We start from the raw sequence: 25,269 nt of genomic DNA, 5'->3' as shown, positions 1-25,269 counted from the left end.
CATCTGAGCTGAGCTGCAGCTGAGCTGCCAATGGGTGGCAGGATGGTTCAGCTGGTGAGAGCATATACTCCTAACAGCAATGTTGCCTGTTCGAGATGGTGGGGTATGCCCGCCCGCAACTAAAGACTCAACTTGGCACCTTGAACTGAGCTGCCACCCAGGAGGCTCAGGGGATAGGGCGCACTCTCTTAACAACAAGGCTGCCAGGTGGACTCCCGCATGGGATGGTGGCTACGCCCACCCACAACTAATTGAACACAGCACTTTGAGCTGCGTGGCATGACTGGACTCGGAGCTGAGCTAGCTGCGCCCTCCACAACTAAGATTGAAAGACAACAAGTTGGCTGTTCCCCTTCCTCATTTCCCCAACACTGTTCCCCTCCCCCAATTCCCCAAATAAAACCTTTTAAAGAATAAATAAAACATAAAATAAAATAAAAAGGCTTGGTCCAGAATCTAATCTAGTATTGTCTATATTTGGGGAATAAAATGCATTTTCTGAGAAGTTTCTATCTCTAGCCCTCTTCCACTTTGCAAATCCCCCTTCATCCTTTCTTTACACCTCTTAATCTTTCTACAAGCAGTTCTAGCATTCATTTCTAGTGTCTAACATTACATATGCTATCAGCATATAACAGTAAATGTGCTACCAATGATAGACATCCAATGCTGACAGTGATTTTAGTGTTTGAATTTTACTTAATATTGGTAGTTACTAGTAACAAATACTATACTTAAATTCAGGGAGTAGTTTTTGTTGTTATTAATGTTAGTGTCCCTCTTAGTTATTAATATGACCTTGGCTTTATAAGCTTGCATATGTGTCACCAGAAAAAGAGTTATTGGAGACTCTGGGCAATGTCAATTTTATTATATTTTATTTTATTGATAATTTTCATAAGAGTTTGAGTCAAACTGACCATATATGCTGGAGAGCAAGATCTGAAATGCTCTAGCTGGGCAATGCTAATTTTAACTAATTACTTTTTACAATATAGGGAAATAACTTAAAACTTTTTATTTGGGCGGTGAGGTATGTGTCTGTTATTCTGCTAACAATAATGTTTCTGCTTCCCAAAACTATTGCTATTTCTATAAAAACTAGTACCCAGCAACAATGCCACACAGCAACAAACAAAATGAAGAATTACGTAATGAGAAAATAAGAATTACACATTTAATGATTATTAAATGTGTATGAGTTTAAAATGATGTCTCCTGAACATATTAAAAAATCCTGCATTACAACAGGACCTTTAAAATCATCCATAAGTCTGAGCTGATAGGTCTGCCTGAGCCTTGATCAGTCTTTTTTGTTGTTTACTGAATGTCGGCACTCAAAAAATATGCAAATGCAAATGTCATCTATCTACACAAATACATCCTATGACATGTTTAACTACTTAATACAAATAACTAGAACCAGTGCCAACATTAAGAGATGAAAAAATTAGCTGCTGATAGGAATGAATTATTTTGGCTAGTATTTCTCAAATGATTTAGCCAGAAGGCAGAGGGTAGTTTTTTTTCCCTTGAAATTTCCAGTCATACCAAGTTTTGACCTTGCTTCCATGGAGATCTGGCCATTCAGTGAAAAAAACAGGAAAGAAAAAAACAACAGGAAAATCAAATGGATTATGAAATAAAAACAAAACAAAGATGTTCACTGTATTTATCATCTTATTTCAGGCTGCAAAGCACATATACCCTAAGCCCTGACTACATTTTCACTGCCAGTGCTTACATCACCTCTCAGACTCTTATTCCTTTCCACTCCATCATCCAGAGACATCTTTCTAAAATGTCAAACGAGAGCCAGCTGAGTGGCACGTTGGTTAGGTGTTGGCTTGGGACGCCAGCTCTGAGCAGCAGGGCTCTGGTTTGGATTCCACATGGGCCAGTGACACTGTGCCCTCTACAGCTAAGATGCTGAACAAGAGCTCGACCTGGAGCTGGGCTTCTGTGAGTCGCTGGTGATGGCGTAGGCTGCAGTGGGCTGCCATAAAGCTACCATGAGTGGCTGGCGGCCAGCATGAGCTGCCAAGAGCCTTCGTGAGCAGCCGTCCAGTAGCCGGCAACCGATCTGCCTCACCCAGGAATAGCGCAATGATAATACCAAGCAGGGCCAGTGAAGCGACGTCCTCCACTTGAGTGAAGAACAAAAAGACAGCAACTTGTCTGTTCCCCTTCCCCGATTCCCTAACGCTGTTCCCCTCCCCCAATTCTCCAAAAAAATCTTAAAAATAAATAAACGAAATAAAATAAAATGTCAAACGAAGTATTGTCACTTCTGTGGCTCCCCAATGCTTGCAGGATACCAAGCTCTTTCCTTAGCATGGCGTTCCAAGGGCCCTCTTGTAATTGGGCTCCTGCCCATGTCTCCAGCATAAACACCAGGTCTCCTCTTTGCCCTCTACTTCCTATGTGTTAGCCAAAGGAACTCCTTGTATTTCCAGGAGAGGCGTTTGACTTTGTTTTTGACTAGGGCTTTATTCACACTCCTCCCTGGGCAAAGCTCTTTATCTTTTGTTTGTCTAATGAATACTATGTTATTTCAACTCTTATCTTCCTTATAAACCCTTTTCTGACCCCTGCCCACATTTGCCTTTGAACACACATTCTACTTGGTAAATCTTCTATAATAGCACCTATAACACTTGATTGGATTATTTGATCCTGACTAACTTCTCTTAATAGGTTGTAAGCTCCATGAGGTCAAGGACCATGAAAAGTCATCTTTCTATCACCAGCCTCATTCCTATTCTGTCACATAGGAGGCACTCAGTAAATACTGCAGAATAAAGAACAACTGTAACTTTATTTATCTGAATAGCCACTCTCCAATACATAGGAGTAGCCACTAGCCACATGTGGTTATTTACATTTACATTTTAATTAAAATTAAAAATTCAGTTCCTGTCATACTAACCTTTTTTTTTTTTTAGCAGAGCCATCCTGCCACCTGTTAGCATCTCAGCAGCAGCTCAGCTCAGGTCGGAAATCGAACCAGTGACCCTGTTGCTTAACCAACTGAGCCACTTGGCCGGCCCCCTAACCACATTTTATGTGCTCAATAGATATTTGTGGCTACCAGACTGGCAGATTATAAAAATTTCCGTCATTGCAAATAGGTCTAATACATAGTGCTAATTTAGGTAATTTTTTATTCTACTTCAATTTAATAAACATTGATTTCTACTATATGCTTAACATTTGTGCCAGGCATGGTGGTCATAGCAAATATGAATAAAACATGAATATTATTATGATTATTATTTGTAAAGCATTCAAAATCTGGTAGGGAGAAACCTTGCAAATGAGAGATTATTTCCATATTGGGACATTGGGGAAGATTTTATACAGATTTTTTTCATTTAGCTTAACAGATTTTTTTCATTTAAATGGGGCACTTAAGGATGGAGAGAATTTGAATGGGGTAAATCTTGGGAAAGGAGAGAAAATAGTGTTAGCAAATGTATAGAGCTGGAAAAGTACTAGAAAGTGGGAAGTAATTTGGTTTGCTTAGAATGTATGATATATGAGCAGGGAGTAGTTTAGTTTATTCATTCATTCCTTCAGTCATTCAGTGAATGATTTTGGAGTACCTATCCTGTTTTAGGCTCTATACTAAGTGCTGGGGATAAAAGTGACCTATGTAAACATTGCCCTAGCAAAATTCAATTATGAGATTTGAATAAGAGAGTGGAAGGCACTGAAAGCTACCTTACAAAGTCTGTACTTTGTTCCTCAGGCCCCGACGCTCAAAGTGTGGACTTTAGAACAGCAACATGGGCTGGGCATGACCTGGTAGTTTGTTAGAAATACAGAATCATAGGTCCCGCCCTAGCCTCAGACTTACGGAATCAAAATTTGCATTTTAGTAAGATCCCTAGGTTATTATTCTTAAGCACAGTAATGTTTGTTTGTGGGGCATTATAGTGGGCCAACTGAGCCAATAAGATAGTATGTAAGTGAGTTAGAGTAAGAAAGGGAATAAGAAGGTAGCAAATAAGTAAGCATAAAAGAGAGTAAGGAGGGCCGGCTGAATGGTGCGTTGGTTAGGAGTTGGCTTGGGACGCCAGCTCTGAGCAGCAGGGCCCTGGTTCGGATCCCACATATGAGGACCAGTGACGCTGCGCCCTCTACAGCTAAGATGGTGAACAAGAGCTCAACCTGGAGCTGGGCTGCCGTGAGTGGCCGGCGATGGTATAGGCTGCAGTGGGGCTGGCCGGCAACGGGTGTGAGCTTTCGTGAGCTGCCAAGAGCCGCCATGAGCGGCCGTCCAATGGCTGGTGAGCAACTGCCTCACCCAGGAAGAGCACAATGATACCAACATGGGCCAGTGAAGCGACGCCCTCCACAACTAGAGTGAAGAACAAAAGGACACCAACTTGTCTGTTCCCCTTCCCCAATTCCCCAATAAAATCTTAAAAAACAAAAAAGAGTAAGGAAGTTAGTAGTCTAATCAGTATTGGATTCAAACGAAACTGGACATAGGACTAGTACTGCAGTTCAGACAAGAAGGGGGGGGTTGTATCTGAGAAACAGTGAATCTTTTGCATATAGATATAGCTTCAGTTATATTAACTCATACTAGAAATATTGCATATTATTCAAAGTAAAAAAATCAGCAAATTCAGTAACATGGTATTTGGGCTGTCTAGAAAAGTGTCGGCTATTTGTTTTAGACAAGGCTTAGTGGTATATCTATTTCCTGTTGACAACACAGGTCCATAGTCTATTCCTGAGTATTGAAGTATCAGGCCCTTAATTGTATAAGTTCATACAGGGGTAATGAAAAGGATTCCATAAACTATAGTCAAGTTCACAAAAAGCTGATTCGTAAACTAGAAATTCAGTGTATTAATTTGCAATGGAGTAATTACCTTTCCACTAACCAGGGATTTTTTTCTTTTATTACCAGCATAAAATTTTTTTTTTATTTTGAAATAGTTTAGTACTCACAAGAAGTTGCAAAAATTATACAGAGAATTCCCATGTACCATTCACGCAGCTTTCCCCAATGATGAAAGCTTACATAACCATAATACTTGTCAAACCTAGGAAATTGACACTGATACATACAATACTATTAATTCAAGTACAGACCTTATTTGGATTTCACCAGTTTTTTCATGCACTTGTGTGTATTCTATGAAAGTGGATCACATGTGTAGATTTAAGTAAACAGCACCAGAATCAGGAAAAAAAAACCTGTTTCATCACCAAAAAGAAACTCTCTCCCATAGTTATACCCTTTCTCCAACCTTGGCAACCACGGATCTGTTCTCCATCACTATACTTTCATCATTTTAAGAATATCATATAGTGGAATTATAGTGTGTAACTCTTTGAGATTGGCTTTTTCCACTAAGCATAATGTCCTTGTGGTCCATCCAAGTTGTGAAATGTATCAATAGTTCCTTTTTATGGCTGAGTAGCATTTCATTATATGAATGTATTACAATTTAACCATTTACCAGTTGATGGACATTTGGGTTGTTTCCTGTCTTAAACTATCACAAGTAAATCTGCTATGAGCATTTGTGTATAGGCTTTTGTGTAAACCTAAGTTTTCATTTCTCTAGGATAAATGCTCAGGAGTAAGATTCCTGGGTCATATGGTAAACGCATGTTTAACTTCATAAGAAAGTGCCAAATTGTTTTCCAGAATAACCGGTATAAGATCTTAAAAATTACACAATCTGTGTAAAAATTATATGCTCATTGTAAAAAAATTAACATAAGGTAACAATGTATAGCTAAAAGCAAAATTACAAGCCCTGCAACCCTGCACCACCTCTTCCCTGAGGAGTAACTGTTGTTATGTTTCCTGTATATTTTCAAGAATGTTTTATGCATGTGTAAGCACGCATACCTGTGTATGTAAATATAAATATATTCACAAGTGGGATCACGCTATACAAGCTATTTGCAACTTGATTTTTTTAACATCTTAGACATATTTGCATTCCCAGTAAATAAATATATACTTAATTGCTTTAATGGTAAGCAAAGAACTCCATTGTATGGATGTACCATAATTTCTTTACCCAGTCCCCTAATGATGCCTTTTCTATTGTCAATTTTTATTTATGACAAAGCTATAATGAACATATATATATATATATATATATCTTTGTGTAATTTGTACAAGCTTATCTGTAGATAGATTTCTAGAAATGGAAATGCTAGATTAATTTTACATGTTGAGATACTTTTTTAAAAAGTTTACACTCCCACCAATGCAATATGAGAATTCTTAGTTCTTCTCCAACACAGAGTATTATCAAAATTTTAAGCCTCTGCCAATCTGGTAGAAGTGGAATTTAATTTGTATATCTCAGTGGGGAACGAAGATGAGCGCTAGTTTATATACTGGGGGTGCCAAAAAATGTATACAAGTGGACAAGTTGGTCAGTGTCATTCAAGCAGTAGTTTACCACAATCATAAGTGTTTAGATGCTGATGGAAACACTTTGAGCACCTCTTGTAATTGCAGAAGTCAAACGTGATTTGTATTCATCTTATGTTATTGGTATATATTAAGTATTACAATTTCAATAGTTTTCCTTTCTTAAAATGTGTATACATCGTTTCGGAACCCTCTGTATTTATTAGCAATCTGCATTTCTTGTCCAATAAGTTAATTGACTTTATAGCCTTTGTCCATCTTTCTATTGGAAGGTCTTTAAATCTTATTCATTTGTGAGAGTTCTTCGTATATTAAGGATACTAGCCTTTTTCATTCATGTAGCAAATAATTCCTCACAGCTTATAGTTTATCTTTTGACTTTGCTTATGATTTTAAATTTCTGTGGACTCAAATTTATTCATCTTTAGGATTCTGGATTTTAGGTCATCTTTAGAATGATGTTAGAAAAAAAATATGTATGTATATATATGCTGTCTAGAGTAGGAGACTATCTGGAAAACCTAATTTATAATCAGAAGCTTGTCCCATTTGCATGGAGTCAGAGCAGAGAACCATGGGATGCTTTATTCAGACTATGGTAAGGCTGGAGGATTATCTCTGCTACACTGTGCGGTATGCATTTCTAATGACCAGAATATTTTTGCATTAAATAGTATCTTGCCCCTTACACAAATGTTCTAACTATTCAACTTTCTTCTTTCAGTATTTATCAGGCACCAAGAACTTCTGCCATTACAATACTATTTCATGGGGCCAGCCAAGTGGCTCAGTTGGCTAAGAGCGCGGGCTGTGAGCAACAGGGTCACCAGTTCGATTCCCACATGGGTCAGTGAGCTACGTTGCACCCAAGCTGAGCTGCTGCTGAGCTGGTGAGAGCGTGTGCTCTTAGCAGCAAGGTTGCTGGTTTGACACCCGTATGGGATGGTGGACTATGCACTCCCCGCAACTATACTGAAAGCAGCCATTGGACTTGGAGCTGAGCTTGCGCCCTCCACAATTAAGATTGAAGGACAACAACTTGACTTGGAGCTAGTGGGTCCTGGAAAAACACAATGTTCCCCTCCCCCAATTCCCCAATAAAAATCTTAAAAAACAAACAAACAAACAAACAAAAATCAATACTATTTCATGAAGGACATGCTAAAAATAACTAAGATTAAAGCTTATTTTACATCAGTTACATTATTTCATTTGATGGCATTTTCTCCCTTAGTCTTCCAATTCTTAGAGTGCATTCTTTGGTCTTTCAGAACCCTATGAAATAAATCCTACTTCTTAGGATAGGACTGGGGCACACAGCACTGTGATCTTCAGGCTCACTAAATATTTTTTTAATGAGTTCTAGAAAAAAAGGAGGGGCTACTGTGAAACATTCGTAAATATCAGTATAAATGTGCTATAAAATTTTTCTGATGTTATACCAGTTATTCTTCTTCTTCAACGGTATTTTTCACAAAATGAAAGGAAATTTACTAAACAGAGGCACTTTTCAATTTTGTTCAAAGTATAAAATTGTTCAAAGTCTCAGCTGCTACATAATCAGCCAAGAATGTAAATTTACAAAATAGATGAAAAACTGCACTATGTACAATAAATGTGAGGTTCAGAGCAGAAAATCAGTAGTTTGCAGCTAATACCAAAACAGGAAATCATTTAATATCAATTGATATTAAATTGGCACAATTGAACTAAATTAATGTAAAATTATTTGGTACAGAGCCCAATTTTTCTATTACTTTAAGTAGAATTTTGGATTAACTTACACAACTGTAAATTTTCCACTACTCCCTATTTAATGTTCTAGCTGCATCAGTCTGTAACTTGAATCCATTCAAAACTGTGTAACATTCTACCAAAGATGGTCTATAAAAGAAATGGAAATTTACTACGAATAGTATTGCACTCCCCAAAGCTCTACAGATAAGTAAAAATGTCTCCAGTTTTATTTGTTATAGATATTTAGATGTTTCTGTTTAACTTTTATCGTTCAGTTGATTAAATATACCATAACTCCTCTTTAAAGTTGCAGGAAAAAAACAGTAAGCACAGAGGATGGGAGAGAAACTAAGACACAGGCGTGGAAGGTATATAGTTTAAGCACTGGAAATAATCATTACATTGCATAAGGAATGCTTTAGACGTGATACCAGGTGAAATCTCCACGATTTACACGGGGCTTGCGTTATTTTTCATTTGGAAAATTTGTCTTGTTATTAAATACATTATTCCTTTACCTCTAATTGAAAAGTAATTTAATATTAAAGGATATTTTAACCAAAAATTTAAAAAAATAAACAGAAACGAAGACTAAACTAAACAATTGTATGAATCTGGGAACTTCCAGAACAGAAATGGACACTGTAATAGGTCACTTCTTCCTGTCCTGGGAAAAGCGGCGCTTCGGAGGGGACAGACCCTCCCCGAGTTGATCTTCCCTGCGTAGATAGAACCTAGCAGCCAAAGGGCCGGGAAGCTGGATTAGAAACAAACATATATCAGCAGTGATAAAGACTTAATTTAAATGGGGTCCAAGGAGCGGATGGAGCCCTTTAGTACTTCAAACACCTTGGGGGAAGGGGGAAAAGGAAGGAACCAAAATTATTTAAATCGCTAGGCCGCCCACGTTTTCAGGAAGACGGTGAATTAGCGGAGGAGACCCTGTAGGTCCCCCTCTATTTCTTTCATCCAAATTCCGATTTCCCTGCACTTCGCTCTGTCCCGTTCCCGCCCAGCCGCCCCAAGAGTCGAGAATAAATTGGCCCGGCGCCCGGCCTAGCCTAGTAGCCCAGTTCCCTGAGTCTCCCAGACCCCAGAAAGAGACAGCACGTTTTCTGGGAGACTGGAATAGTGGGTTGTAAATAATAGAAACATTTTTTCCCCCCAGTGCTAGGTCTTCCTGGTAGAGAATCAGCCGCTTTCCCACTGCCGAAACAAAAAGCACACCAAATAAACCAAAAACTCAAAAAGCAAAAACCCTAAATCACTTAGGATCAGGTGCCAGTTACGCGAGTTTAGTCCTTTCGGTGGTTAGGAGTAGGGATCGCGGTGAAGCGAGGTTCAGGAACTAGGGCCAAGGGCCCTTGCTGGGGCGTGTCAGAGGAGGCGACGTCGCAGGGTGATGCTCGACTGGGCTGCCACCTCGGGCTGCGCGAGGGGCGGAGGGGCCCGGGGGACGAGTCCCGAGCGAGCCCGGTTTCCGATTTCCCACTGCCTGGGGCTCCTCCAGAGTCCTACCGCCCTCCCGTCAACATCCCCAAAACAGAAAGAGACAACGCGGCTCTATCGGGTCCGCGGAGGAAGCGCCGCCAAATGAACAAGTCAGGCGCGGGCACAGCACCTTGTTTACCCCACTCGGCGGCGCGCCCCTGCGGGCTTCTGGTTTGCAAGCGGCGTCCGGAACGCTGAACCCGGGAGGCAGCCGGACGCGATTGGCTGGTGACTGGGAGGAGGACGCGGGGTGGGAAGGGTGGGAGGGTGGGAGCCCAGCGCTGCAGTGCCCGCGCGCTGCCGCTAGATGCCGCTCCCTCCCAACAGGAGCCGGGCGCGGGTTCCTGGCCGACAGATGGCGCCTGCGCGTTCCATTCGCCTCCAAGTCGCCGAAGAGCGAACACCCCAAACAATCCCGAAGCGCCACCAAAAAAAAAAAAAAAAACCCGCCGGATCCGACCGCCACTTTCAAAACCCCCCACCGCTCTAGAACCGCGGGAGCTTCCGTCCCTGAGTAGAATTCGAGGGTGTAAAGAAGAGGAAGGGGAAAATATCTTGTGCCAGCCCAGGGGTGAAGAAGTCCCCGGCCTGAGAAAGAAGGAAGGAGTGGGGGAGGCGAACAGTCTCGTTGCTGCCTCTGTACGCTGAGGGGGGAGGTAAGTTATAAAATGGCGGAGGCGAAGCTTCTAGAAGTTTGGAGAGGCACCCGGAGGGCGCGGGGCCCACCATGAGGTTTGTATGGTTGAAATAGGGCCCGAGAGCGGAGTTGGGAGGAAGAACGATTGGGCGCTCCGTTGCCGTTTAATTTCCCCTCTTCCTTTGCCCCCAGCGGGGCCAGCCGTGGAGTGGGTGGCCAAGTCCAAGCCGGGGGACTCCTCCTCGTCCCCGAGTCACCCCCACCCCTTCTTTCTCCCTTGTCCTCTGAAGTCGCTACCTCCACACTAAGAACTTCCAGCCCCCGTCCTCCCTACCTCCTAGTCCTACAGAGGCTTTGTACGGCCGGACTCTTCGTTTCGACTACCCTCGCTGAAGATTTTCTCTTCTTTTCTCTTCTTTCCCTCGCCCCCTGTCCCTCGAGGCCTCTACGGAGACCCCCCCCCACCATGGGTGGCCCAAAATGGAGAACGCGGAGCAGCGCAAGATGGAGGCTTTGCTTCTCTGTGTAGCCTTCGATTTAGGTGCCTTTTCTCCGGCAGGCTCTTAAGGCTGGGAGAGCCTAAACTGGAGGTGGGGTGGGGTGCGAGCCGTAGTCGGGGGAGACTAGCTGGGGAGGCTGTGGTTGGGTGGGTGAGAGCGCGGTGTCGTGGTGAGGGGAAGGAAGAGAGCAAAATGGTGGTGCTGGGAACCTGGGGGGAGGGGAGGAGAGAGGCTCAGTTGTGTATATTTGGGCCTCGGACCGAGGGAGGCGAGGGAAAATCTACTCTGATCACACCCCTCCCTCATGCCCCCTCCCTTCTCCCTTCCCCTCCTTCCTTTCCTCCCTCCCTCCTCTCCCTCCCTCTCTTCCTCCCTTCCTAGAGAGGGAACAACATTCATGTGACGGGCCCCTCGGCTTCTCCCCCGCCCCATCATCTCCAGCGCGTGGTGGGGGAACTGCTGGGGAAGGCGATTGGCATCGATCTCTCCATCCCTTCCGAGGCCCGACTTCGGTCAGTTTTCTTCGGGCACCAATTTTATAAATAGGTTGGGGGTTTGGCGGCGTTGGCCCCCGCGTGCAGCCCCGGCCCCCATGAGGGCCCTGCCTGGCTGGCTTGGGAGGAGGGGGGAAGGGCGGGAGTGGAAGGCTGTTTGTTGGGGGGTTTTGGCGCCACTTTTGTTTTAGTTTTAGTGCTGCTTTTCGTTCCCACCCCCACCCGCGCTGTCTCTCAAGACACGAACTGAGCTGATCCTTGCCCCAGGTAGGCAGCTTCTGCTTTTCCCCTTCACACTTTTATTCCGGCTGGGGTTGACTTTCTTTTCTTCTCTCCGTACCCGGTGATCTCTGGACGGCGATTTTAGGGACGAAAGGGTCTGTTTGGGCCGTGGGAGAGAGAAGGTGTGCGAAACAGCATCAAGTAGTTCCGCAAAACTTTGAGCCCCGTTCCCATTTTCTTCTGGCCTACATTCGTAAACGTTTTGTTGATTTATGCCCTTATTATTATTTTTTTTTTTTGGTCGCGAGAATGTCTTGTTTTGCCTTTAGTTTTTTCTAAGCCGCTTTACTTTCGACATTTAGTTTCCACTCCCCCTTGGTGTATATGTCATTTTATTTTTAATCCTAAACTGTAATGGGTTTTATCGTGTGATTTTTAGTGCTGCAGTGTTCAGCTTTAATTTTTAATATCGCATTAGTAGTTTCATCCGGTTTGTGACTTTCTCCTCCGTGGCCTAGAAATGTTTTATATGTTGTTGCCTACCACCCCCTCCCTCCTCCTTTCTCTGGGATGTAGTTTTTAAATTGAGGATCATGGTGTTTGACTAAATTGTTATTTACAGTTTATACGATATACCTATTAGAAACTTTTGATCTGTAGGATTAAGTGTAAGTAAACGCAAAGCTTGTGTTGGTTTGAAATGGTTCCTTAAAATGCGCGACCCCCAACACCTCCCCCCCGTGAAGCCCCATCGTCCCCTCACAGTGGAGCGTAAATTCCATGCCCCTTTTCTTCCACAGACCGCCGTATTTCACAGCAGCCACACCCTATATTTGTCTCTGTGGATTGGACTCATTATTTCAGCTTAATTTAGTGACTCTTAAACCACCATGATGGAACTTGCTTAAGCACTAAGCTTCTTTTCCTGTTTAGTCCTAGTGGTTAGTGTCGAAAGAGGAATAACCAAGGTTTCTTGATGAAACCTGGTGCAGTCCAACCTCTGCCTTTTTTCTGTTGTCTTTTTTCCTACTCCGGGCTGTTGGCGGTGTCAGCACCGCTGCTGGGGGCGGGGGTGGAGGGGAGAAAGAGTCGGGTTACCGAAGTGCGTCATTCCTGGCTCTAGCAGGGCCTGCTCAGGAGCTGCTGGTGTTTGTTACTGTCCTCGCAGCACTTTCCTGCCAACCATCTCTCTCTGCGTATTGGTTAGGAGCAAAAGCAGGAGGCGGTCTTTTAATTCTATCTGTAGCCTAGCGCGTTGCATTTAAGGGTATATGTGAACTTCTTTTTTAAAAAAAACGGCCATGGATAAGGGGATACATTTCTGTTTAATGACATACAATTCAGGTAGTTTGGACTTGCTTTCATATGTTTTCCAATGAACGGTGAGGTTAATTTTGAACATTTTAAACCACTTACTACGTTAAAATGCCTGGTTTTCTTTCTACATTGATATCAATCTGTAATTAGGAATCAGAAGGACCAGGTAAGGCATAAGTGTTTAGCGATTTTTCAAGTAGTTCAATTGTAATTTTATGACACATTATGTTAGTCTTTTTATTTTCCTTGTGAGCCAAGGTGCTTCGTTGATGCAAGCTAACTGCACATGTTTAAGTTCATTTTCATCACATTCCTATTTATCCATTTAAATGTAATTTTAAATATGTCCTTTGGATCTGATGGACTTCATTAAAATTCTTAAAGATGGCTATTTCTTTGTTTTTAACTGAATTCTTAAATTTACCACCTAACAAGTTGTGTAGAGGGTGACTGCACAGCTATGCTGTTAGATTCTTGTTTTCTTGCTAGTCTTTGGTACTTTCGTTATTTTAGGATTTTTCTCAGTGTATGTACTGAGCACAATGTCTTCCTCTTAATTCTTTTCTGAAGATAACTGGGAGAGGAAGTGGTGGAAGGTAGAGATCGAACAAAAGTGGCCTTGAGTTGATGGTTGTAGCTGGATGGTGAATACAGGAGAGCTCATTGTACGATTATTCTCTCTAATTTTGTGTGTACTTCAATTTAAATAAACAAATTTGAAGAAAAAATTTCGAATTGTCTTGCAATTTTGGTGTAATGACTTAAATGTATCCATTATTTGCTTGGGAAACTTGGCCTTGTGTATAAATAATTACACAATGCCTAAGATACCATGTTTCAAAAAATACTTAATTTGAATCAGTATAGAGTAAATGTTTATAAATTGGCCAAACTTTCAATGTTTGAAACGTAGTCTGAATGTGCCCTACTTTCAGTTATTTTAATACCTTTGAAAATAGGAAAATTCCATTCGCAAATTTTGTAAATTCTGTTTGGTGTCAATTTCATTAAGTTGGAGTTACAGTCTATGAAAGGATTTACTATTAATAGGAGGGGCTTTGGCAGTTGGAATAAGTGACAGTACACGGGAATGGGATGCCCTAGGGAGCATTCTTGGTAGGAGGATCGAGGTAGGAATTGAATTCAGTTTCAGTATTTGCTGTTTAATGAATGGGTAGAGAAAAGGACTGGAAAAGAAATGTACTTATTAGCTATTCTTTCCCACTGTGAAATAACTATAGCATTCTGAGGTTACCAGAGACGGGCAGTGGGGGTGGTGCTATAAATAGTTAAAAGTTGATATGTAAAATATTTTAATGTTTTCTAATACAAAAATTCTGACCATTACCTATCAACTGTAAAATAAAAGCACAATGCAATTAAAACCCTGTCTCCTTAATTAGTGTATCTGTGAATTTCTCCTAAATTCTTTGAAGGTAAGTACATACTTTATTTTCTGCAATTTTGTGGTGTTCAGTGTCAGGTCCCCCCCCGCCATGAAATGTATTTTTGAATATATTTTAAAGTTCTAAAGGGAATAAAAAAATAATGAATATTAATTTAATGTTTGGCTAAAGGTCTTCCCTATTTATTATGAAAACAAAATTCCACCCTTGTCTGGGAACAGACATTTCGTAATTGTTAATATTAGTCTTTATATTTCATATTCATTTAAGCTTTAGAAGGATGTTAAGAGAAGACAGATTACATATTTTGAATTCTTACTCGTATGCAAATAATCTTAAGTAGATGTTGCGGATTGTGGCTTCATATTTATTTTATTGTGGTGAGGCAACAGCTAAATGACTAAACCAACAAATTAGGAGTTGGGTAACTTTGAAGTCTATTTAGTTAGGGTTCTTTTTTTTTTAAACTTGAGCACTCAAGATTTTAATGAAATTAAATTCAACATTCCTTTTTCATTGTTTTCTTTTTAGACCTTATTGACTTTGGTGGTTGCCCAAGGACCTGTGAATTAAAATGGGTGGGGTTGGGTGGGGGACAGGCTCACACTCAAATTATCCTTAGGGAATTTAGGGGTAAATCTGAAAAAAGGCCTTGGATAGTTTAGTAATGCTTAATATTCTGCATGTTTAAACTGATGCCACCCACAGTCATGGGTGGGAAGGGAGTAAACAGTGAATAGCATATTCTTTTTGGTTTGGGTTCTTTTTTTTTTAAGTTTTTTTTTTTAATTGGGGAATTGGGGGATGGGAACAGACAAGTTGCTGTCTTTTTTTTGTTCTTCGGTCTAGTTGTGGAGGACGTTGCTTCACTGGCCCAAGTTGGCACCATCATTGTGCTCTTCCCTGGCGAAGCAGATCAGTCGCCGGCATCTGGACGGCCGCTCATGGCGGCTGCTGGCCGCTCACGCTGGCTACACACGGTAGCCCATGGCGACCCACTGCAGCAGGGGCTGCAGCCTAGCTGTCGCCAGCGACTCACAGCAGCCCAGCTCCAGGTTGAGCTGTTGTTCAGCATCTTAGCTGTAGAGGGCAGTGTCACTGGCCCTCATATGTGGGATCCGAACCGCAGCCCTCTGGCGTCCCAAGCCAGTTCTTAACCAACGCGCCACTTGGCCGGCCCTGCTTTGGGTTCTTTATAATAGATGGAAGACTTTAGGTTTTGATGCTGCAAGTTAATTTTTGAGTTTAAAATTTACATTAAATGAACACAATGATCTGTCTGTTACATTTCAGGGGGATAACGTTCATATCTCTTTAATGCTGTGCCTTTTTTGTCTCACGTTTGCTTTTTTAAAAAAAACCTGGACTTATATTAGCACTTTGAAATCAGCTATTAGATTATTCAAAGACTTGAACGTGACAGTTTACTGTATGATGGAGCACTATTTTGGGAGTTAGGGAACATAGAAAAGGAAAGGGATAATCCCAGTTAGCTATGGGTATCAGTATATACAGAAATGTGGTGACTCATTGGAGAGTAAAAAAAAAAACTTTAAAGATACAGGTTATTTTAAAATTTCTTCACATTTTCCTTTTGTAGTTTTCTACTTTTGATGTATATTTAGGACTTTTAATTTGTAGGTCAATGCTGTCCCTGTATACTTCTTTATATCTCCGGCTATCATGATTGGTAATTATTGCATATTCTGTTTGGCAAAGATAAGTAAGAAAACAGAATTGCCAGTTTGATTTTTTTCAGTCTCATGAGTAGCCTGCTTTGCATTTAATTTAACACAATTTCATATATCTTCAGCGTAAGTAGAGTCTTAATTTTTGTATATGTGCATTTTAAGACTACTTCTCTTTAGCAGCTGTGGTAATCTGCTGCTTGAATTGTGATTTTAATGTATTTTCTATATTTGATAGTAACCAAAGGAAAACAAGAAGTCTTTACATACTTTGATAATCAAGAGATTATTGAAGTTGTTTTGAACTTCCTTACCCCAAAGGAAGGGAGGGTGAATAATGTCAGTGGTCTGCTCTTTATTATTTTAGTTGGAAAATACATGACTGGGCTTGATGAGACAAACTAGGGAGATTTCTATAAACTCTGGATAATCTATTGTACAACTCAAAGGTAAAATTCCTTTATAAAAATAAATTGTTTAAATTCTGTTGAATGTTGCTAGAGTGGGAAAAAAGTAAGTCCTGTTTACACTTTTGCATGGATAACATTTGTTGTAATGGGATTTTTCCTATAACTTGTTGAATGCTGAGATATTCTAATAAATTATTTTGAGTTCGTTTTGAATGCCAATAACTGTGCTATGTGTTTTAACATGTATTGTTTAATATTCTCAGCTACCTTGCAGGATAGGTGGTTATTATCACTTTACAGATGGGGAAATTGAGGCTCCTATAATAAATGACTTGTCACATGATAATAATTGACAGCCTGAATTCACACCCAAATTAGTTTGACCTCAAAACGACTTTGTGCTTTTTTATTCAGCTCAGTAATTTTCCTTAACTGGTTTAGGTATTGGGTTATCTATAACCAGAAGGCATGTATCATTTTAATGTTACAAAATGAAGATTTTTTTTCATGTATACTGTAAGATAAATGCAGATTTTTGCACAGGGTTAGATGAGTTGCTGCCTGATGAAAGGTCTAAATTGTGTTTTATACTAATAGTCAAAGTAGTTGAAACAAATCTGAGCTTTGGTTTTGAGTATGCTTATTATACAACAGTTTGTGGGATAATACATTGAATTATATTCTTGATTTTTTTTTTGGTCATACTGTGGTGGATAGAACGGTTTCACTGTTTTATTTTTCCTTTATGTCATTGATGGCTCTATACTGAATGGAGGCTAAGTGTGTCTGAGAATAGTTCCCCAATTATTCAGCTTGTTTATTAGGGGTTAGATTTGAAATTAAAATTTAGGTGACTCTTTTATAATTCACTGCTCTGATTGGTTCTGTAGGGGGCTTTTTTTGTTGTTATTTAATGCTACTTGAAAAATAACTTCTTTCCTTCTAAGTGTTAATATCTTCTCGTTTCTGCTTTCTCTTCTAGTTCATCTTTTCAGTTTATTAAATTTTGTTCTTATTTTTATCAGGTAATCGATAATATTGGTGCCCTGGATTGTTAAATTCATTAGTGATCAGAATCTTGATCTCAGCTTTCTTTGCTTTTCCTGTTTTTCCTTCCTGCATTTCATAAACTATAACTAGGATTTTTTCTTACCTGAAGGAATGCTAGATGGACAAAGTAAAACTGAATATATTAGTGTTTTTCATAGCCATGAGTGAAATTTATATATTTTAAGTTAATCATTCCCTTGAGCTTCATTCTGTAAGAAATAATTTTTTCCAGGTGATGCAGTCTTTTACCCAGATTCTTTTTTTCAATATTGAGTCTTTTCATCCATATTTCCCCCTTTGTACTCCAAGAATACCAAGACCCTTGTGTTCTGCAACAGAATTATGCCCCAAGGCATCCGTTGTATGTAATGAATTAGTTTCTCTCCTGTGCATCTATCTATCTAGAAAGATGCCAGTTATGTACCATTCTTGGGAGAATTCAGGAAATTGTCACTCAAATCATTTTCTGAGTTCTATGGTGAACATGAGGAATCCTGGTTGAGAAAGGATGCTAGAATATTCAGGGACTCGATTTGGCACTAACCAAAATTTTACTTTCCACAGTTACTTTCCTGTCAGTAACCCTAATGTAGCCTCTACTAAAACTTAAGTATGATAAAATATGAATGCAACTGATATTGCCATCTCTGTGGAATAAATTGGTTAATGTTGATTTCAAGCAGTTAGTAATACTTGTTTTAAAGAATTGAGTGTGGGAAGTTAAATGTATAATTTTATTTGTAAAAAGGAATATTGGAGAAGATCTGTTGATTATGCAGTTCAAAACATTTTATGAAAAGTCTTTGACAGTGATTGTAGCATTAACATTAGCGAACACTAACTGAGCTCTTACTATATGCCACACACTGTTACAACTGTTTTATGTGCATTAACTCAATCTTCATAACCTTATGAGGTAGGATGACCATATGATTTATTGTTAAAAATAGGATACTTTTGAGAGTGAAAGGGGGCACTAACCTGATGGTATGCTGGGATAATAGGATAAACTAGGGCTGTCTCAGAAACTAGGATGTATGATGACCCTAATTAATACCCACTTTTTCAGAAGAGGAAACCAAACCATAGGGAGGCCAAGTAACTTGCCTAATTAGTGAGTGGTAGGAAGGGATTCAAAACCCCAATGGAGATTTCTTTGAGCATGAAAGTGATTTAAGTTACTTTAAACTTCCATATTCTGAGAGTTATTTTTACTCTTAGAGGCGTTTTTATTGGTATGGGGTCGATAGTAAAAGACAAGATAACAGTGTTGTTGTTTTTTTTAAGTCAGTAGAATTTCTAGTTGGCTTTTTTCAAGTGACTGTTAAGACTTCAGTGATTATATGTCTTAATGTTGAAAAGCAACTTTTCTGAGGTCCCTCTAAATAAAAGAGAAAACTCCAGGATAATTACTTTTACTGTTTATATCTGTGTTTGTTTTCCTTACGTATTCAGACTCCTTTACCATTTTCTTAGGAGGAAATGTGAATTGTATGATATTTCATGGGAGTTCTTATGTGGAAAATTTCTTCTGAGAAAATAAATAATTGTGTGACTAGGGAGGAGAAATGGCTATTAGAAAAGAAAAGAAACAGGCCAGTTTAGAGACTTATCTGAAGTTAAACTGATTTGGTAACATAATTTGAGATTTAAGTCTTATAGAGATTGATGTGTCACTTCATAAAATTAGCAGCTCTTATTTTTGGTGAGTTTTGTAGTTGCTTTGTATTCCTGGCCTGTTTATTTGGGGTATCTCCCACCCCTCAAAAATAACTACTGTAGGTGAATTAAAACATTTGGGAAAATGATTTCAGCATAATCACAGCTTTACTGTAAACTAAGATTCCCCCCCCTTTTTTTTCTTTCAGTGGGGGTGAGTGGTAGAGATTTGATCTTAAGAGGACTTCATGTTTTGTTTCCAAACTTCGGCATTTTAATATTTCATTGAGGAATGTATGTTTTTCTCCCCTAGCTAGTTCACTTTTCAAGGTTTTATTGGTGTCACTATTTATAAACAACTGAGAGGTTGTTAACTAGGTATGTTCAGTTTTTTAAAAGTATTTTACTTATTTCATTAAAACCACCATGAAGTTGGAAGGGGTATGGAGAACTGCATTTCTTTATTTTATTGGGGAATAGGGGAATGGGTACAGCGCTGGGGAATTGGGGGAAGGGGAACCGACAAGTTGCTGTCGTTTTGTTCTTCAGTCTAGTTGTGGAGGACGTTGCTTCCCTCGCCCAAGTTGGCACCATCATTGCGCTCTTCCCGGGTGAGGCAGATCAGTCGCTGGCTTCTGGATGGCTGCTCACTGCAGCTGCTGGCTACACACGGTAGCCCGTGGCAACCCACTGCAGCAGGGGCTGCAGCCTACGCCGTCGCTGGCAACTCAGCAGCCCAGTTCCAAGTTGAGCTGTTGTTCAGCATCTTAGCTGTAGAGGGAAGTGTCACTGGCCCTCATATGTGGGATCCGAACCGGGGTCCTCTGGCGTCCCAAGCCAGCTCTTAACCAATGCGCCACTCGGCCGGCCTGAGAACTGCATTTCTGACCAGATGAAGGAATTTGAGTGATGGTAGACAAAAGTTTATTTCTTGTGGATTTGATTTATTATATGAAATTAATGCAGTTGGTTTTTTAAAAAACTATTGCCGTTTTTAATCTGGAGCTCATGGATAAGGTGGAAATGTGAGAACACTATGAAAGTACATACAAAATGTGTAAGTGGGTTTCTTCAGGTTCTCAAAAAAGGTTCATCATTCATTGTTCTATCAGCTAGTACTGCAGGTGTCAACAGGGTATACAGTGGTAAACTAGATTATAGTCTTTGCCCTCTGGTAACACTATCAGTTGGGCTTTATCACATGAAAGGGTTAAAAATAACCCTTTTAAAAAACATACTGGGATTACTGTATAGTAAAGAATATTGGGCTAAAATCTATAGCTGTCAATATACTTTTGATAACAGTGTCCTTAACTTGAAATTAATGACAAGTATTTAAAAATAAGGACTACTCTGTAAGCTTTAGGACAAAATAGTAATTGAAGACTGTTAATGTAGCTTTGGAGTGCCTCAGTCTTTGGTGGTTGTTAATAAACTAGTAAGTTAAAGGAGCCCATGATCATCCCCTATAACCAGTTACTGTTGTCTAAAGGTTGAAACCTAGGTGATATTATGGTTCTGCGTAAAAGCAAAAAGAGGCAATCAGCAATCACTCTGCTATGGGACTCTTGTGTCTTTATTTCGAGTTCTAAATGCTTGCTTTTAAATAGGAATTTAAATTTATACATGCTTATGTTTTGCTTTTGGATTCTTTGTTGGAATGTTAGTTTGAAATGTCTTTGTAGCAGTATATGGTACTCATCAAATTCCTTATATATTATATGATTTAGGTTTGGTATATTTGAAGTATTTCCATTTCAGGATTGGGATATATGACACCATCTTTTCTTGGATTTCTAACCTTTTTCTCCTTTCAAAAGCAAGGAGAAATTTACTATACTCACCAATGTATCTACTGCCTTGTACCTAATTTGCAAACTTTATGGCAACTAACATGTTATTACAAAGAACATGGTTAATATTCTCTTACTAAAAAGGCCTTTTGTGGTTTAAAGAAGTAGTATTAAACATAGGAACGTGAACCTTTGAGAATTTCCTTTCTACACAGAAGTAGTAGAGAAAATGTAGGAAATATTAGCAAAGCCATAATATTTTCCCTTTGGGATCTGTCCCTCCCTGTTTCTACCACTCATTCAGGCCAAAATACATTCCTCAGACTTGATCCCTGGCAAGAGAATTGAGGAAGTGGTGGTAGCCATGGCTGGCAGGGAAGCAGAAGCATGAAAAGGTATGTTTTTGAAAAGTAGGTTTGTCAGTGACAAATGGATTTTTCCAGCTCTGAGTATATGTATTCTTTTGAGTTTTGATTAAATATCAATGCATAATGTGCTTACTATTCATTGAAGACTATTTAGTAGTTGCATTCATATTTGGGTGCCCTAAATATGTTTGAAAAATTTCAGAAGGATTATTTGGACAAAATGGGATGATATTTAAAAAGATCCTTTAGTAGGGAGTTAGTTCCTATCTATACCTTTGAAGTTAGACTGACACATTCATCCAGGTTGCTGCAGAAAAATAGCAAACCTAAGTGGAGAGGTAATTGTGTGTATGTATGTGTAAATATATGGTGTTTAAATGTACGCTATTGGTGAACATCCAAATTCGTCTCAGAACTAGATTATTAACTTTTTCAGACTAGGAATTATCTTTTAATCTGATTTTTGAAACTTTGTCTCATTGTGTAGAACACATACAGGTTCTGAGATAATTAAAATCTTAGGTTTTCTAGAATTGTAACCTTGCATTAAAATTACATTGTTAATATATTGAAGAGCTATGTGTTGGAAGAGAAATAGTCAATTCGTTTCTTCTAATTGGCTTTACATTAATAATAAACTTTAAGTTTGTAGTTACAGGGTATTTCGTACTAGTTGCATGAGGCTCCCTAACATGTAATTTTTTTTTATTTTTAACAACAACCTTGTGGGGTAGTTGGTATTTTCATTTACTCAGATTCAGAATGGTGGTGGAGCTTCCTTTTGAATCCAATTCTGCCTAATCCCAGCACACTTCTTCACATAGTGATACACTGCCTCCCAGGGGGATGATTTATAGATTTCACAGTGATAACTTTTTTGGAGGTAGAGAAGTAAAAGGAGGCAATCCTAAGTTGATGAGACTGAGGAGAGAGTTAAACATCTCAAGGTAGTCAACATTTTTGGAAATTAGGTAGGAGAAAGGCTTATTTTTTACCAAGAGCTGATGGACGATAAATCATTTTCAGTCTGAAGTTACACATTGTGATATGTTTCATATTTTGTAGCAAGCATCAAGTAACAACTAGAAGAGTGTTGGAAGGGGGAAGATGATAAAATTGTTATATTGTTCTTGTTTTAATCCTCAGTAGAGTGACATCTGAATTAATTTTAAGGAATTAAACTTGTTACAAAATAAATTATGAAACAAAATGTTAACCAAAGCATCACTGGCATATGTCTCAAGAGTAGTGTTCTTAATAAAGGGTAATTATACTACTTATAGGAACCAGTCTGTTGAGGTAAATTGTTGTAAATGCAGACAACATTATGATGCCACTTTGTATTCTGTTGTGTTTTGTTTTTTCATTTTCTGCTGCTTTTCTACCTCCAGCATCTTTACAATTTCTAAAATTCTCCATGGAAAGTAGAAATGTTTTGATAGTAATTTCCTTTTTTTACTTTTATACTACTACTACTAACTACTTTTATATTTTACATTTACTTTTATATTACTACTAACACTATTTAGGTGTATGCTAGGCACTGAAATAGAAGTGATTTCACAAATTAACCCAGTTAATCCTCTCAGTAACTCTGTGAGGTACCATATTTCCCCATGTATAAGACGCTCCCATGTATAAGACACACCTTAATTTTGGGGCCCGAAATTTGAAAAAATGTATTACATAAAGTTATTGAACTCAAGTTTTTTTCATCATAAAACTCATACAACTCCTCATCACTTGCGGGACACGCAAGTAAAAAAACCCTACAGCCACTGTATAAGACGCACCCAGTTTTTAGATCCCAAAATTTTCGAAAAAGGGTGCAGTGTGTCTTATACATGGGGAAATATGGTAAATACTGTTATTTCTTGTTTCCTGGTGAGGAAACAGGTGCAGAGAGAAAACACAAAATTGCCCAAGAACATATACAGTAAGTCCTCACTTAATGTTGCCATTAGGTTCTTGGAAACAGACTTGAAGTGAAACAACATAGCAAAATCAGTTTTACCATAGGCTAATTGATATATGTCTGGTCAAAAAAACATGACCAAACTTTTAAATAGACTCACAACATTTCTAATATTAAACATTGAAATAAATATGAGCTGCACATCCATTTAAGAAAGATGAATACAAACAAGTAGGAGAATTCTCTTCCAGCCTGCTTATTTCAGTTCTGGGTCGCAGGTGGCTGGAGCCTGTCCTGGCAGCCCAGGGCACAAGACAGGAATCCACCCTGGACAGGAGGCCCTTCCATCACGGGGCACATTCTCTCTCTAGTGCACTTGTGCGCTCTCGCTTGCTCTCTCTCTCTCTCTCTCTCTCTCTCTCTCTCTCTCTCTCTCTCTCTTTTTCTCTTTCTTTCTCTCTCTTCTCTCAAACAGACTGGGACAATGGAGACATGCCAGTTCACCTCACATGAAATCTCTGGGATGTGGGAGGAAACGAGTCCTTGGAAAAGACTCAGGCAGACATGAGGAGAATGTGCAAACTCCATACAGACAGTGGTCCTGGCCAGGAATCCATTTTTTTTTCCATCAACATTTTAAGAAAATGATGTTGAATGCAATGACATTATTCGAGGACGTGCTGTACCTAGGAAGTCGTGGAGTCTTGATGTGAACCCAGGCAATCTGGCTCTAGAGTCCATGTTCATAGGGCTGCAGCACCATACTACTGGTTAGCTGACATTAATGTGAATGGTTTCCTCATCCTGGCAATGTATTCAAGGCCTCTTTTTAATTGTGGAGTTATGTTTGTTCATCCTTAGAGGTCAGCAGAGGATTAGGCCAATTTCTGATCCTCAGGTTTCCCAACTGTAAAATAGGTAAAATCCTGTTTGCCTTACATGTTGCTATGGGGATTATTAACAATGCCTTTTCTGCGTGTATGAGACAATATTCTGAGGGTTTTGCTGACAGGATAGGCCCCCAGATAACTGCAGTCTTTTCCTTTATTGAGTACATTTTATGTGTCAGATACCTGATGAAATATACTACCTTTACTTCTTACATGGTGTAGGGGATATTGTATCCATTTTACAGATGAGCAAACTGAGGCCCAAAGAAATTAAGTAATTAGTTCAAATAGGTTCCCTCCTCAGGGCCGTTGTACTTGCTGGTCCCTCTGCCTGGCTTGGTTCCTCATTTCTTCAGGACATTTTGCTCAAGTAATTAGCTTTTCACTGAAGCATTCCTTGGCCACATCATGTAAAATAATGTCCTTTGTCCCTAGCATTCCCTTTCCTCCTTACTCTGCTTCATTTCTCAGCAAGGCTCTTTTCACCATCAAACATAGTTTTACATGGGTTGTCTCTCTCCCTGTCCTGGAATGTAAACTCAAGGAAGTCAAGGATATTTGTCTGGTTCATTGCCTTAACCCCAGCACCTAGAACAGTGCTTGGGACATAGTATAGGTTGTATAATATTGAGTGGATGTATTATGTGGTATCCTGAGACTCACTAGACTTGCAAGCTGATTGTGAATTAAACTGATTTAATTTTAATGGAGAAAGATGGGCATTCCCTGGAAAAAAAGAAGTGCTGCGGCATGTGCTAGGGCCTGTTTTAGTGTGGGAGTGGGGACGCAGTTGAAGCTGAGTTGTAGTTTTTAGAAGCTTACACTCCTGAATTGCCTTGAATTCCTGGAGGAGTGTGTGCCCTCAGCTTCTAGGTTCTGGAAAGCCTTTTACTTCTTTGTAGAGGTCTGGCATCCATCTTTTTTCTTACTGCTTAAATTTCATCCCCTCATTTTGCCTAAAGAGTCATTCATTGACCAATTCTAATGTATTTGTGATGTGCTTAGTTTAGATGTGAAGCAGGGAGTTAGTTGGCTTCAAACAGGATTCCTAGCCTCGCCATTTATAATTTAGTAGGAAATAACATACACGCAACATACGTATACACATATGTGTGTATGTTAAGAAAACTGCCAAGTATTGAAACTTTCAATAATTGTGTTTAGTTAATATTTTGATAGCACATAAGATTATTTTTGTTGTCCTGGAATGCATACCTCTTTGTTTCTACCCAGAAAGTTTCTTGCAATAGTGATAACACTGCTACGCTCTTGCATTT

General features: G+C 39.5%; 1 protein-coding gene across 8 annotated transcripts in view; it reads left to right on the top strand.

The window, feature by feature from the left end:
* The first annotated feature begins 10,050 nt into the window (after positions 1-10,050).
* Positions 10,051-25,269, top strand: part of STAG2 (STAG2 cohesin complex component) — a 141,169-nt gene continuing 125,950 nt past the window's right edge. For 2 of the 8 annotated variants that reach the window (XM_019657916.1, XM_019657910.1), the window contains exon 1: positions 10,053-10,299. The gene's annotated coding sequence lies outside the window, so the exon portion shown is untranslated. Of the gene's footprint in view, positions 10,376-10,705; positions 10,871-11,161; positions 11,293-11,448; positions 11,542-25,269 lie in introns of those variants that run through there. The other 6 variants (XM_019657917.1, XM_019657911.1, XM_019657915.1 and 3 more) reach the window with 5 other exon arrangements.

The sequence above is a fragment of the Hipposideros armiger genome, unplaced genomic scaffold (genome assembly GCF_001890085.2).
Source record: "Hipposideros armiger isolate ML-2016 unplaced genomic scaffold, ASM189008v1 scaffold_281, whole genome shotgun sequence".
Classification (NCBI taxonomy): Eukaryota; Metazoa; Chordata; class Mammalia; order Chiroptera; family Hipposideridae; genus Hipposideros; species Hipposideros armiger.
This window is presented reverse-complemented; position numbering and strand designations above follow the sequence as displayed.